The sequence below is a fragment of the Mastomys coucha genome, unplaced genomic scaffold, assembly GCF_008632895.1.
Source record: "Mastomys coucha isolate ucsf_1 unplaced genomic scaffold, UCSF_Mcou_1 pScaffold17, whole genome shotgun sequence".
Classification (NCBI taxonomy): Eukaryota; Metazoa; Chordata; class Mammalia; order Rodentia; family Muridae; genus Mastomys; species Mastomys coucha.
In genome coordinates this window covers 11,096,310-11,111,533 of record NW_022196899.1, presented here as the reverse complement: position 1 = coordinate 11,111,533, position 15,224 = coordinate 11,096,310, and positions in this window count along the sequence as shown.

Sequence of the window (15,224 nt, the reverse complement as noted above, 5' to 3'; positions counted from 1 at the left end):
GACATAATTTACACACGCTATGGTATCACCTGTGAATAGGAATGCTTTGACTTTTTTTTTTCAGTTTGTTCCGAATTGATCTCCTATAGTTGTCTTATTGCTCTAGCTAGAACCTCAATTACTATATTGAGTAGATAAGGAGAGACTGTGTAACCTTGTCTTCTTCCTGATTTTAGTGAAACTGCTTTGATTTTCTCTCCATTAACTTTGATGTTGGCTATGGGCTTTCTGGAAATTGTCTTTTTTTGTATTTAGGCGTGTCACTTCTATCTCTGATCTCTCCTAGATTTTATCATGCAGCAGTGCTAGACTTTTGTCTTACGCTTCTTCAGCATCTAATGAAATAATCACATTATTTTTCAGGTTCTTTATATGAGTTATACCGATGAATTTTAATATGTTCAATCATCCCTGTATTTCTGATAGAACCCAACTTGATAGTGATGCATGATCTATTTGATAGGTCCTTTGCTTTGGTTTGTGAGGATTTATTGAATATTTTTGCATTAAACTTCATGAGGGGAATTGGTGTGTCTAATTCTATTTCTTTGTTGAACCTTTGTGTAATTTGGGTATCAAGATGGTAATACCCTCATAAAGTGAATTTGATAATGTTTCTTCTGTTTGTATTTTGTGGAGTTATTTGAGGAATATTAGTATTAGTTCTGCTTTTAAACTCTGGTAAAATTCTACTTTAAAACTATCTGATCACGTCTTTTTTGGTTTCTTTCTTTTTTGTTGGTTGTTTGGGTTTTGTCTATTTGGGTTTTTTGTTTGTTTATTTTGGTTGAAAGAGTTTAGTGACAGCTTCTGTTACCTTAGAGGTTATAGTTCTATTTAAATTATTTATCAGTTCTAGATTTAAGTTTGCAAAGTGGCGTTTATTGAGAAAATTATCCATTTCTTTTAGATTTTCCAATTTTGTGAAGTACAAGTTGAAGTATAATCTAATGATTCTTTGGATATCCATGCTGTGTATTGTTATGAGCATTTTTCTTTTTGTATTTTGATCATTTGGATATTCTGTGTTTGTTCATGTTTTAGTTCCTTTGGATAAGGCTTTGTCTGTCTTGTTGATTTTTCTCAAAAGACTATTTCATAGCCTGGAGGTGGTGGTGCACATCTTTAATCCAAGTACTTGGATGGCAGAGGCAGGCAGATTTCTGAGTTCAAGGCCAGCCTGATCTACAGAGTGAGTTCCAGGACAGCCAAGTCTACACAGAGAAACCCTATCTACAAACAAACAAACAAACAAACAAACAAAAAGACTGTTTCATTGATTCCTTGTATTTTGCTATTTGTTTCTATTTTATTGATTTAACTCTTCACTTTCATTATTTTTTGCCATCTGTTCCTTTTGCCTGTGCTTGATTCTTCTTGTTTTAGAGCTTTCAGGAGTACTATTAACTTGCAAGTATGAAGGCACTCAGAGTTATGAGTTTTCCTCTTAGCACTGCTTTCACTGTGTCTCATGAGTTTGTGTATGTGGTGCATTTGCTTTCATTGAATGCTAGAAAGTCTTACATTTCTTTATTTTTGGTTGACCCACTAGTCATTGAGTAGAACGTTAATTCACTTCCATGAATATATTGGCTATTAATGTGTGAGGTTTGATGTGTGATTTGAGCTTAATAATGTTTCTTTTACAGATGTGACCTCCCTTGTGTTTGGAAATTAAATGTTGAAATAATCCTGGTGGATTTTCCTTTTTGTATATGAGGTATCTTTCTCCTCTGTTGAATAGTTTTGGTTTAAAGTCTTTCTTTTTAGATATCAAATGGATTCACCTGCTTTCTTCATATGATCATTTGCTTGAAAAATCTTTTTCCAATCTTTTCCTCTGATGTAAGGTCTATCATTGATGTTGAGGTATATCTCTTATGTGTATGAGAAAGATGTATCCTGTTTTTGCATACTTTCTGTTATTCTGTGTCTGTTTATTGGGAAATTGAGCCTACGGATACTGAGAGATATTAATGAGGAGTGCTTGTTATTTGTTGATTGTGGATAGTGTACGTGTGTTTGTAAAGGTGTGTGTGTGTTTGTGTGTTTGTGTGTGTCTATATCTGTATGTTTATGTATCTGCATATACGCCTCCCTTTGGTTTTGCTTTTGTGGAATGATTTCTTTCCTGTGTTTTCCTGGATGTAGGTAACCCCTCCTTGTGTTGGAGTTTTCTTTCTAGTATTCACTGTAGAGCTAGATTTGTAGATAGATATGGTTTGAATTTGACTTTATTGTGAAATATCATCTTTTCTCTATCTATGGTCCTTGAAATTTTTGCTGGATATAGTAGTACGGACTGACATCTATGGTCTCTTAGAGTCTGCAGGATATCTGTCTAGGCCCTTCTGGCTTTTAGAATGTCTATTGACAAGTCAGGTATAATTCATATAGATCAACCTATTATATGCTGCCTGCTCTTTTTCCCTTGTAGATTTTAATATTTTTCTTTGTCCTGTATGTTTAGTGTTTTGATTGCTATATGGTGAAGGGACTTTCTTTTCTGATCCAGTCTATTTGGTGTGTTGTAGGCTTGGTTGACAACCTTTTTCCTTCCTTATGTAAGGAAAATTTTCTTCAATGATCCTGTTGAAAATATTTTTTTGGATATTTGAGTTTGAGAGGGGATGCTTCTCCTTCACCTTTTAGTTTCAGGTTTGCTCTTTTTATAGTGTCCCAGAGGCCTTTGTTGAATGGGTATTTTGCTCATTGATTTCTGTTTCTTCTCTGTCCTTTCTTCCTTTGTGCCCTGAAGTTGAGTAGAGACTCTTGGCCCCATTTAAAGGGTAGGACATGGTGATGAGGATGGAGGGAGGGATTGGGCATAGGTGGGGAGCATAGTGAGTCAGAGAGGTCTGTGACCTACCTTGATATCTGGCAAAGTTTGTGGCCTTCTCTTGAACCTAATTTACATTTTCAACCAAATTCCTAATTCTAAAAGCAGCTTTAGAAAAGAACAGCATGATCTTTACTCCTTTCAGGGATGCATATGTGCCTTGCTAATATGCTGTGGAGGGGAGGCAGAACACATTGCAAGATTGGGGTCCCAGCTGCTCCTACAGGTGAGAAAACACAAACAATGAGATCTAGGATGGAAGCTGTAGTTTTCAAACTCCCATGCACCTAGACATTGCTATGGACCATGAGGAGTTGAGAATGGTGGTTCCCAGTTTCCTGTGTACCCAGATGCTGCTCAGGACTTTGAAGATTTGGGAACAGGGACCACAGACCTGAGCTTCCCCTTCCCTGCTAGGAACAGAAGGAATCAGGTTTGATTCTGAGTGAGTGCCAAAAGTACAGAGAGGCTGGAAAAAAGGCCTTTAGATATGGCTTTTATGATGAAGGCTTCTGCCAACAGAAATCCTTGATAAAGAGACACTCCTTGCTTGTCCAAACTGCTTTTGTTCATGGCAGACACGAATGTGTAAGTCTTATACAGGGTGAACCAAGGATTAAATACCTTTTGCCAGAAGGATGCTCAAGAAGAGAAGGTCATTGTATAACCATTTGGGACCTGTCGAGATAACTCATTAACATAGAGAACTCTAAGCTTTTGTGTTACTTGGCTGGTAGTCAGGACGCTCTCAATGGGATGTACCTGTTCCAGACCCTGGCCAGGAGCTGGTTCTAATTCCTGCCATTCTTAATTATGAGAATTCCCAGTGTTTTGAACTTGTTCAGTCTTACCAGGTCTTCTGTCTGGGGCCACAGTCCACTGGCCCCTTACTCCTACTTTTGTAATATTTGATTGTTTTAAGACAAAAGACAAGAATTCTTAATCCTTTAATACAAAACTATGAATATGTTTCTATAGGCATGATTAAGAAAAGTATAAATAAATATGATGACTCTGAGAGGTTATTAAAAATACTTTTACATTTCTTAAAGTTAGAAGCACTAAAAACTATAAAGCTGGCTATAGCAACTGAAGCAATTATGATCAAGAAATCATTATCAAAAGAACATAAAAAGAAGCATGAGATCAAACAATTAAAGCTGTCTTGCAATGCACTTACGTATACACACACACACACAAACACACACGTGAGCGCGTGTGCGCATGCACATGCATATACTCACATTTTTATCACTGAGAAGAACCCATTTAACAAAATTTTCAGGGTAAAAAAAAGCAAAGAAATCTTAAAATATGGGTTCTTCACTGTTTGATCTATAGGATCCCACATCTTCTAAGTAGATAGCCTTAGGCAGTCTCACAAGAAAAATGCTTTAGAGCATTGAAAGAAGAAATGTATAATGGCACAATATGAAATATAAACTAAAAGTTTACTGATATATATCTGAGGAAAGCAGAAAGACATGGGCAGGACAGAGCAAGAACCATTGATTATAGGGAGAGTCAGAAAAAAGCAGCCGTGTTGACCTGATAATCTTATGTGACCTGGCACTTATTAATGAAGGAGACTTCTTTTCAGGATAAAAATCCAAATCCTTTATTAGTCTTTTTCAATCTGTCCCCATGGACTCTGGAGCCTTTCCAAGCCAGTATCTCCAGAATCGGCTCACATAAGATTATCAGGTCAACACGGCTGCTTTTTCTGACTCTCCCTATAATCAATGGTTCTCACTTTGTCCTGCCCATGTCTTTCTGCTTTCCTCAGATATATATCAGTAAACTTTTAGTCTATATTTCATATTGTGCCATTATACATTTCCTACAACCCAGCTCAAATTCTTGGAAGTATGAGGAGACAATTCTCATTGGTAGGGTATACAGATCCAAAATCTGTGATATGATCCTCAACAGCAAGGGTCAGACTTCACACTCCTTTAGAAACAGAAAACAAAAACAAAAACAAAAGGCCCAACAGCTGCTTTATTCTTTTCATGTCTTTGGAAAGAATCTTCAGAAATGTGAAGCCTCATCACATACCTGCTCCATATACAGGCTAATTGTCAGGAATCAAATATAAAACACAAAGTAAGAGCAAATGCTGGTAAGAAGCTTCTATAAATATGTACCCTCTAGAACAAATCTTCTCCACCTAAACTCTCTCTAAAGTATTTATAAGAATGAAGGGCATCAAGTCACCTGAGATGCTTTGGTTCTTAGAAAACATTTGCAATAGAGGTTATGGAAGTACCCTTAATTGCTGAGAAAGGTTTTGATCAGAATTAGCTCTGAAAAACAACCTATTGAAGAAGAGGAAGAAGAAGAAGAAGAAGAAGAAGAAGAAGAAGAAGAAGAAGAAGAAGAAGAAGAAGAAGAAGAAGAAGAAGAAGAAGAAGAAGCTGTTATTAAAATCTTAGAACTGAATCCAAGAAATTTATGGCCATCTGATTAAGGTTTCCTTTTTATGTTATGCCTGCTAGTAGAAAGCAGAATTTCAAGGCAGTACTTGTGTCTATAAATTAAGAAGATTAATTTAGGGAAGCATTTAGCATGTTGTATCTCTTGGGGCGGAACCCCATGGCCAAGGCATTTCTCAGGTCAGCAAGTCATTATAACAGTCTCAAAGAAAACTGACAAGAAAGTATGCCAGGGGAAATTATCTCTATGACAAATAATAAAAATGTGTGACCTGAATCTTACCAAGACCCAAGGCATACATACCATAACAGACTTAAAATTCATCAAGTCTCCCAAAAGTGTCATGATTAGATAAGTTTATAGCATTAAAGTCTTCTCATTACAATATAAAATGTTAATTACCATTAATCTTGTAGCTTGTTGAACTCTAATATAAATGAGCTTCCTAAATCGATAACTATTCTGGAAAATACTGTAAGAGTTGCAGTTAAAACTATTACAAATGAGTACAAAGACAATGTCTTCCTATAGGTTTTAAATGCTATAATGCAATGCCTGTAGGTAATACAAAAAAAGTAGTTTTATTTTCAACTGGTATTTATTCCTCAACATTATAAGTTTTCCTCTTTATATATTTTTCCTTAAATATCCCCAAACTCAAATTTAAGTGACATAAATTAATATAGTCCACATCTCTAATACCATCATGAGCAAGTATTGGGAAGAGTGATCACACATTACTTAGAGACAATGACTGCTACACTAGTCTGAACACCAAGGATATGGGAGAAATAGATCGGTAGAAATCACATTTGAATAAAAACAGAGAACCAGAACGAAGACTTAATACCAAGTCAAAGAATATCCACCAGGTAATGTCTTTGGTTATGTTCACTCCTTTTGACTAGCTTCTCTCTATTTAGGAAATAATCCTTCAATTGCTGTTTGAAAGCAAGAATTTCCATAGTCGCTTTGTGTACAATACTTCAAAGACTGATTTCTTCTCAGCATGTTTTAAAACTCAAAAATTGTGGAGCATGTGTCCTTATTACATGTTGGAGCATCTTCAAGCCAGCCTGATATAGCTGTCTCCTGAGAGGCTCTGACAGTACCTGACTAATACAGATGTAGAGGCTCACAGCCATCCATTGAACTGAGTACAGGGTCCCCAGTGAAGGAGTTAGAGAAAGGACCAATGGAGCTGAAGGATTTGCAACCCCCTAGGATGAACAACAATCCCTAACTAGTTAGGGATTGTTAGTTCCCTAACAATGAACTAACTATAGTACCCTCAGAGCTCCTAGGGGCTCAACCACCAACCAAGGAGTATACATGGTGGGACTCATGGCTCTGGCAGCTTGTGTATAATAGAGGATTGCAAAATCAATCATCAATGGGAGGAGAGGTCTTTGGTCCTGTGAAGGTTCTGTGCCCCAGTATAGGGGAATGCCAGGGCCAATAAGTGGGAGAGGATGGGGTGGCAAGCATGGGGAGGGGGGAGCCAACAGGGATTTGTTCTTATTGTTTTTGTTTGTTTGTTTATTTGTTTGTTTGTTCCTGGGAAGGGAAACTGGGAAAAGAAAAATCATATGACATGTAAATAAAGAAAATATCTTAAAAAAAAACTCAAAAATTTCCCTTTGGTGTAACTATAAGGCAGGGAAGTACACAAGAAATGATAAAATTGCCTCTGGCATTCAGGTTAGCAAACAATTTACAAGTTCCTCACTTGGTGTCGGACTTCTGACTACTAGGAAGAAAAAGACAAAACAGGATAGAACTTGCCTCAAGAAGCTCAGAGATAGACAATAACTTGAGTTCAAAAACTAAGTAGAACAAAGTGTTTTGATAAAGAAGGGAGAGGCACCAAATTTTCCTATCCCTTGTGTTATATAAGTGACAATTTTTATAAAGTACTCTATGAAAGTCTTATTGAGTGTGGCAAGCCAAATGAGCGTTCTAAAAGTAGAGTTTCAGAGAGTAGAATTCAACAGAGCTAACAGTAGGAAATAGTACCCCTTGCTTATCCATCTTAAAAAAGCTTAGTACCTCATTTTCTGTATCCATTTCTCTGTTGAAAGACATCGGGGTTGTTTCCAGCTCCTGGCTATTATAAATAAGGCTAGTATGAACATAGTGGAGCATGTGTCCTTGTTCTAAGTTGGAGAATATTTTGGGTATATGTCCAGGAGTAGTATAGCTGGGTCTTTAGGTAATACAATGTCCAGTTTTCTGAGGAACTGCCAAACTGATTTCCAGAGTGGTCGCACCAGCTTGAAATCCCACCAACAATGGAGAAGTGTTCCTCTTTCTCCATATCCTCATCAGCATCTGCTGTCACCTGAGTTTTTGATCTTAGCCATTCTGACTGTTGTGAGTTGAAATCGCAGGATTGTTTTGATTTTCATTTCCCTAATGACTAAGGATGCTGAACATTTCTTTAGGTGCTTCTCAGCCATTCAAAATTCCTCAGTTGAGAATCTTTGTTTAGCTCTGTACACCCCATTTATTAATAGGTTTATTTGATTCTCTGGAGTCTAACTTCTTGAGTTGTTTTTATATTTTGGATATTTGCCCTCTGTCAGATGTAGGATTGGTAAAGATCTTTCCCAATCTGTTCATTGATATTTTATCTTATTGAGAATGTCCTTTGCCTTACAGAAGCTTTGCGATTCTGTGAGGTCCCATTTGTCAATTCTTGATCTTATAGTATAATCTATTGGTGTTCTGTTCAGGAAAATTTCTCCTGTGCCCACGTGTTCAAGGCTCTTCTGCACTTTCTCCTCTATAAGTTTCGGTGTTTCTGATTTTATGTGGAGGTCCTTGATCTACTTGGAATTGATCTTGTACATTTACACAATGGAATACTACTCAGCTATTAAAAATGATAAATTCATGAAATTTTTAGGCAAATGGATGGAACTATAAAATATCATCCTGAGTGAAGTAACCCAATCACAAAAGAACACACATTGTATGCACTTACTGATAAGTGGATATTAGCCCAAAACCTATGATTACCCAAGATACAATTCACAGACCATGTGAAGCTCAAGAAGGAGGAATACCAAAGTGTGGTTGCTTTGGTCCTTCTTAGAACAGGACCAAATATGGGAGAAAACACGGAGGCAAAGTAGAGAGCAGAGACTGAAGGAAAGGCCATTCCGAGACTGGTAATCCCACCTGGGGATTCATCCCATATACAGTCACCAAACCCTGACACTATTGTGGATACCAAGAGATGCTTGCTGACTAGCCTGATATAGCTGTCTCCTGTGAGGCCCTGCCAGAGCCTTACAGATACAGAGGAAGATGCTCACAGCCAACCATTGGATGGAGCACAGGGTCCCCAATGGAGGAGTTAGAGAAAGGACTGAAGGAGTTGAAAGGATTGCAACCCCATAGGAAGAACAACAGTATCAACCAATAAGACCCCTCAGAGCTCTAAAGGACTAAGCCACCAACCAAGGAGTACACATGGCTCCACATGCATATGTAGCAGAGGATGGCCTTGTTAGACATCAATGGAAGCAGAGGTCCTTGGTTCTATAAAGGCTCGATAGATGTCCCAGTGTAGGGACTTGTGGGAGTGGATGTGGGAGTGGGTGGGTGGAAGAACACTCTCATAGAACCAGAGGAAAGAGGGATGAAATAGGGGGTTTCCAGAATTGGGGGAAACCAGAAACGGGGATAACATTTGAAATGTAAATAATGTTTATATATATGCATATATATACATATGTATGTATATACATATATGTATATACACATATATGTATGTATACATATATACATATATATGCACACACATATATGTATGTATATACATATGTACATATGTGTATATATATGAATATATATACACATATATAAATATATATATATTTATATATATATTCTGTTTGTTAGGAAGCTACCAAAAAAGCTAATACAGAGGAATATCATGGCCAAACGTAAGACAGATGATTCTAGTAATTCATAAAAAGATATCATGCTCTTTTATGTTATCATTGCAGTAACAGAAACAAAGAGCATTTTGCTAAATCTAGGATGGAGGTATCTGGTTTGGAAGTGAAAAGAGATAGTAGAAACACACCGAAGGTAAATAGAAAGAACTGGATTACTTCTTATAAATAAATCAGAAATTATAGAGTCTGAAGTCCATTGCCTGAGAGAATCACATCACCAACAGGCAGGACACAAGTGTACATAACTCTTATTATTCCATAGGAATATCAAAAATCATAGAGTGTAGATAAAGGAAAGCACACAGCCATTTGCACCAAAGCTGTTTGATTTAAGTTTCTCTTCTATTCTTGTATGAATACATGTATATAAAATCAAGGTGAGGAAATAAATGGTACAAATCCCAGATTTTTTTTTTTTTTAAAGAAACATGAGGTTTGAAATCATTAAAAAGGCTAATGTGTGAGGTGGTCAGTGGAGAGGAGGAAGGTGAACAATATTCACCAAGATATCTAAAGAGCAGACTTTTTCCAGATGTGAGAAGTGCTGAATATAATTATGAGATAAGCAGAATAGAGATAACAAATGCTTTCAGAGGTAGTGGTTAGACACAATCCCTTTCCACAGAAGTACTATCATGCTTTGGGAGCAAACATTATGAACATTTCTAAGTTGTTGCTAATGTCATTCCACCGAACAAATGAAAGACATGAGGGCAATGTGATTAGAAATGAAAGAGAAGAACATTTGAAGTGTAAATAAAGAAAATATCTGATAAAAAAGAAATCAGTAGCTTGTTTTTTAGGGACATTAAAATACAGCTACACTGGATGCCATCACTAGTACGATCAAAATAAATCCCATATTTGTTGAAAGAAAAGGCATGTAAACATAAGATAAAATATGCAATAATCCATGGATGTTTTGCAACCAAGGGGTACAAGTATAACCTCTAAAATCTTCCAAAATATTCAGACATTAAATACAAAACTACTCATAACTTCCCCAAAGAATAAATTTAATTATGCAAAGAAACCTAAAACATGTGCTATGAACTAGAAATATTTACTAAAATGTATATGACCAAGATCTCTGAAGAATCAGTGAAAAATTTGTTAATATGTACAACACAGGCTATCAGTGAGCACCTCACAATAAAAACACAAATCAACAATAAACCTTTAGATAGATCCTTAATCAAAGTCAAATTCACAAGGCAATGGTATTCTTATTATACAGGTGATCAAAGATGCCATCGTCTGCACTAGGATTATAGATTACTAAAACACACTGGACAATTTAAAGTACAGTAGTAGGAAATCCATCCACAAGACACCTGGGCAATCCACCTTAGAAATTCCAATATGAGAGGAAACGAGTTTGATTGAGAAACCAAAATGACAAAGGCATTTTGTCAATTACTAAATACAAGTTGGTGCCCTGAATTCAATTCTGAACCACAGCAGCAAATAACATTAATATAAATATCATATTCAAATCTGAAACTTTGATAATAATATATCATAATCAAGTTCTTTGCTTACAGCTAAACAGAGCTTATTATGTTAAGATGGAAATGTTTAGCAAGTTTTCCATATAAATAAATTAATCCTCAAGTGAAAAGTTGGTTTATAAAAACGGCTAATCAGCAGCTTCTTTTCAGGAAAAGTTATCTTTTTGGAAATATGCCAAATATTATAAAAAATAAAATTTAGACAAGAATATAAAATGCACATCAATTTTACCTTGCCAAAACTAAACAGAAAACAGAAAACAGAAAACAGAAAAATACAGACAGAGTGGTACCAAATCATTCTATGACACCCTGACTGTCAGAAACACTATGTATCTATTTATTATATAGGATCTGTGCTAAACTTAAAAATACTTGGTAGAAATGTGTCTATGGTGAATGCACCAACATGTTATGTACAGAAATGTAGTCAGTTACAAACGTGGCCAATGTGTTTATTGCTGAAACATAGGTGCTTGTGTAAATCTGTCTAATATAACACAAGAAAACTATAAGTACATGGAATTGCTTTTTGAAAGGTAAACATACTGAAAACCCACATTTTTTTGGCCTTTAATATTTAATTTTTAGATTTTCCACAGAATATTGTTACTCTAGGAATCAGAATTCACAATATGCACCCATTTTAAAAATGAACTATTAATATATATATATAAATATGAAATATATATAAATATATAAATATGAAAAAAATAATCAAGAAGACCCAGAATAGCTCTTACTCCTGCTTCTCTCCCTTGCTTCTTGCCCCCTTGCTCCTCCTCTCTCTCCATTCCCTTCCCCCTCTCTCCACGTGCTCATGGCCAGCCCCTACTTCTCTCCTCTCTCCTTCTCTCTCTGCCTTTCTCTCCCTCTGCTACCCTCTTAACTAAAGATGCCCTAAATAAACTCTATTCTATACTAAAAAAACAAAAACAAAAACAAAAAGAACCCAAAAAACAAAACAAAAAACAAAAACAGAATATTTAGGCCAGTCCTAGCTGCCACTTCGACTTATATATGAAGCTTAATTTAAGTGTCCTTAGATTTCTGTGAAAACAGGGGGAAGTGAGACCTTCCAGCCATTTCTTTCTCAGGCCTAAATTGTTTTAGTATATGATCATAAAGATTGGATGACACTGTTCACTCTGTCATCTATGAAAACTCATGTGTTTGCTGTCATTGAGCCTTTGCTAGTGAATAATGGTGGTTAAAAATTACATTTTAGTTGATAAACAAGTTTGGCAAAAACAAAATAAAACCAAACAAAAACCAAATAAAACCCCCACAAAGTTGTATAGATAGGGAAGATAGGAAAGGGAGGGAAGGAATGAAAGGGAGGTGGATCTGTTAAGGCAGAGTAGACGTGGTCAAAATACATTGCAGGAAACCTTTTGAGGTAAAAGCAGGATATCATTTTTAAAGAAAGTTTGTAAAAGCAATTAGAAACATTTGAATTCAACTTTAATAAACGTAACAGACACGTTGAAAATGTATTAGGTTATTTGTACTATTCATCATTTACAATTAGAAAACAGATTTGCTCGAGTTTTGGACACTGGCCCCAGGCATCACATGTGCTCCTAGGAGCTAGAACACCTATCTGAGTTACTGCCATTCAAACTTTCTTTAAACTTTGTCAGGAACTTTATGGAATTGCCACTAATCTTAGGCATATTTATGACCAAGGAGAGTTCAAACACATTCTTTCAATTCCTGACAGTGAGATTTTTTTCTAAAATCTATTCGGTCATTGTAGGTGACATAGGTTCATCAATTGCCTCTCCAAGCTATCCATTATCCATTTTGAGAGTACAATTTGTTTTCTGCATAGAGTATTTGTTAACAGCACAATCTATTCTACATTTATAATTAATTTTGAACTGACAAGGTAGGGTAGGAAAAATTCCCCCATAAATAGAAGTAATGGATGTAAGAATTTAAACAAAAGATCCTAACAATTTCCAGAAATGAGAAAGGGAGAGAGGGAGAAAGACAGAGAGACAGGAAATATAAACTTGGTCTATTAAATGTTGAGAACTAAAAATACCAAGAGATGGTTCCTTCTCTCTACATGACACTCAATATTTTTAAATTATAATGCTAAAAGATATAATAAATGACAAGTAGACACACTACATTGAATCTGTGAAAAAGAAACTATTTACTTCTCAATAAAATTAATCATGCTGGTTAGACTACAAATGACTAATTGCTTAGTTCATACAAAATTTTATTAGAAAATCATTTTATGCATATAAATACTTACTCAAATGAAACTAAATATTTTTGCTACTCTTAGCACTTTTGAAATGAAAGAGAGCCCCAAATTAAATTACATTAAATGCCTTTATATTTATCTAACATTAAACCTTATTTCCCTGACTCTCATTCTGCCAGCATGACATCACTGGAGCTGAAGAGGGATGCTAATACTATTTATATTACACTGCAATGTCTTCTAATGGACCTTGTTCGTGCAATGGAATGGCTGCTTTTCTCTCTAGCTGCCAGCCCCTTATTGTAGCATTTTGGCCACGCACTAGTAGCTCTTTGTACTGCTGCTGGGTCCAAGAATCAATACTGGATTCTCAACGGCCAATAAAGGCAGCTGACAGCATGAATTAACTGAGTGTGGCCAGTTGCATGGTGGGACATTGTCTTTAAGGAAAATCCGGCCATGACTACTGGCCACCATCTCTGAGTAAAGGTTTAAATGCAGAGTGCCGGGTTGTTGTAATTTAATTTTGGCCTGCTGCTCTGTCACACTCCCCCTTTGCCACTGCTGTGTGAGATCCAAGCTATGAATGGCCGCAAAATAAAACACACACGGGGACAAAAAAGCAAATACTCACCGTCATACCACAGTGTGCTTCCACCTGACCTGACCATTCTTCAGACATTGAAGCCTCATGATAGGGCCTGTTTCCTTAAGTGGATCTTTCTGCCATCATAGTAAGTCAAACCAAAGCTTAAAATCACATTTCGTGTGTGTGTGTGTGTGTGTGTGTGTGTGTGTGTAGATGAGGGGGTATTCCTCACTTATATATGAGTGAAGCTTTTCTAAGTGGTCGTGTGCAAGCACACACACACACACACACACACACACACACACACAAGGTTATGGCTTTTGATTCCAAACTGCTAAGATTATATAAAAGGGCACCAATACTTCCTTATATCTGGATACTATAAATGATGGCTGCTTCTAAATTACATTGAACATATTTCCCCCTAACCAAAAATTCTATCGACCCTTTTCTTCCTTTATATTCTCAACAGCACTCGACATAGTGCACATAACCCTTCCTTGTAAAAAGCTATGCTTATCTCTCAGAATGTATTTCCTCTAATCCTGCCTTGCCAGTGTCCACCTTCCTGCTTTTCCCTACATTTCATAAAACCTCATACTAATTAACCTCAGTAAAAGATTCTAATTTCTATTTATCGTCATTCAGATCTTTATTTGGCTCATCTTCTTGATTAGTTTGGCCATGCTGTTGGTGCATTGAACTTTTTGTTACTCAAACCGAGGTCATTCTCACTTGCTGGCCTCTCTAGCTCAGTAAACACGCATCTGACAAATGTATGAGAATGTGGACCTTAGCTTCTAATCTCATCATCTTCCACACTCGGTCTTTCCACTGGAACTCCCAATGTTTGGGTCTAGTTGTCTACTAATTCACATAACTTCCTTTGCCTTGGCTAGCTGGGACTTTGCTCTAGACTGTTCTAGTTTGAGTCCTTGACCTGCAAGTTGGCCTTCAGGATTGAATACTCTCCACTCTGCAGCCGACCTTTCTGTCTACATCACAAACTTGTTTAACTTGCTTCCATGTTTAGTACTTTATTTCTTCGGCCAGGTTCGTGTTGTGTTATCTCTTGCTGATTCTCGGTGCATTTTCTTTTCACTTCCGTTGAATAATTTCAATGCGGGAACATGCCCTGTGTCTGAGACCAGTTTATAACAAATCAAAGGGAAGTACCTGTTCTACCCTTGCCTTCAGTTCCGAGATCCATGCTTCAGTGAATGCTTGTGCTCCCCAAGGTATTGCAGGCAGAAGGAAAACCCACTGAATAACAAAATGGGATTTGGGTAAGCCTGTGAAGGATAAAACGGCATGTCATTTCCTGTTTTATCAAAAAGCTTATATTTCTGAGAGAATTTTGGTATTGAAAACATCAGTCCTGTTTATGACAGACAATGTTCTTGGCTAATATTAATTCAGGTAGAGTTATTCAAGGGACAGTGCATTATATACAAGCCATTAACTTGAGCTTTAAAATGTTTTTTTTTTCCATGTCTCAGAATTATCAACAATGTACCAGTTTGGATCAACATTCATTTTTCATAAACCAGAACAAAATCTGTGTTTGTTTTCAGAGCATTTTTTTTTTGCATGTGTGAGACTCTTAAAGACATAGTGTCTGATCTATTTGCACTACGAACCTTTGTGTTACCTTAATGAA